The 1,550-nt window shown below is 38.8% G+C and overlaps 1 long non-coding RNA gene across 1 annotated transcript; it reads right to left on the reverse strand.

The window, feature by feature from the left end:
• Positions 1-187: 187 nt before the first annotated feature.
• Positions 188-688, reverse strand: LOC307154211. Its single transcript, XR_013820306.1, has 3 exons — positions 622-688; positions 383-470; positions 188-289 (listed from the first exon to the last, which is right to left on the reverse strand). It is a non-coding gene; the product is annotated as an uncharacterized lncRNA (long non-coding RNA).
• Positions 689-1,550: the final 862 nt, after the last annotated feature.

Raw genomic sequence — 1,550 nt, forward strand, 5'->3', positions numbered from 1 at the left:
TGTTTTCATGAACACTGGCAACCAGCGTCCAGCCTCCGCCCGCAGTGGTCATATCACAGAAGGTCTGGTAAAGCACCCCTCTGGAGGAGTTCAGATAGTACAGGCCGTCTGCGTGAACAGAGCATTCCTGAGTCACTTCAGTTCTTGCTTAAGATCAAACATTAACATAAAATGAGCGTACCTTCATTAACCTGATACTTTTTCTGAAGTTCTTTGCAGCTTCGAGCAGCATATGCTCTCTCAAGATTGATATCAGCGGTTTTAATACGTGATGCTTCTTGCTGATCCACTGCAATGTAAGACAAAGATGTAGTGGAATATATCAGAGAAAAAATTCAACATTTTAAGATAAATTCATTTCAATCAAAAAAATATTACTTACAAATTAATACACTTGCAGTCTCACAGAGCCATACATTCAGTGAGAGACTGAAAATGATCCCGAAAAACTTTTTTGTAAGAAACATAGTCTGCAAACAAAAGAAGAAAAGTTTTCCACAATTACACTCAACACCACAAAGCTGAAATTCTTATGTTACTGGTTCCATGTTTCTGTGAAAGACTATAAAAGAAGCTTACTAAAATCATTTCATTTCATTTGTATGGCAAAAGAATTCTTACGTTTGTTTCTTGTCTGGTGTTTCTCTCCTCAGATTTGACGAGCACTGTCAAGGCTTTTGGATTCTGGGTGAGTCAGATAATAAAGCTCAGGAATACTTTCTTAGCATATTTATACTTTCTCAGGAGTGGAATTAAAGATAGGTTACCTGAGTCTAAGTTGAATTAGGTAAGTAAGGGAAACCTGAGCCTAAGCGGAACACGTTGATGCGGGAAAGGAACGTTTTTCTGTTGCTAAGAAAATAACATGTTGTAAGGCGGTTGCCAGTAATGGGCTACCCCTCGAGAAAACAAAAGGCTCTCGTGCGAATTAACATTTGAACTCTCTCTTGCATATGTACCAGCAGCATCCGAGAAGCAGCTCACACCTCACTTTTACATCATCTCCCCCTTCTCCCACCTTCTCCTCCTCACCTAAAACTCACTGAAAACCTATGCAATGTTCAGTGTGTACAAAAAGTAAATATACATGTTTGGTATCATTTAAAGTGTCTCAGTGCGCCTGCTAAAATTGTCTCATTCTCCCAGCCATAATGAAAAGCTAAAGGAAGGTATAAAATATGAGAAATGTGGTGTTCCCCTTAAAGGTGTGTCCTCCCCCAGATCCTCCATTCAAACTACCTCCTGTAAATCAGTATTCTCTTCCACAGGTATCAAGAACCAATTCAATCACAAATTCTGATCTCACAGTTGTGAACCCCTCAATTGGGAACCAAAATCTAATTATAAAGACAAGCACCACCATTAGGTAAGCATATGAATTATCTGGGTTTATAAGGAAAATGGGCAAAAGGTTCGAGGAGTCAGTAGGTAGACTTACCACATGATCGCTGTGTGTAGTTTTCGTTGTCAGGTAAATATTTCTATAATTCCTCGATTTCCGAATTGTTGTTGTTATATTTGATTGGCCGATGATTTTATTCTATGAATTG

Source organism: Squalius cephalus, assembly GCF_949319135.1.
Source record: "Squalius cephalus genome assembly, contig: scaffold_120, whole genome shotgun sequence".
NCBI lineage: Eukaryota > Metazoa > Chordata > Actinopteri > Cypriniformes > Leuciscidae > Squalius > Squalius cephalus.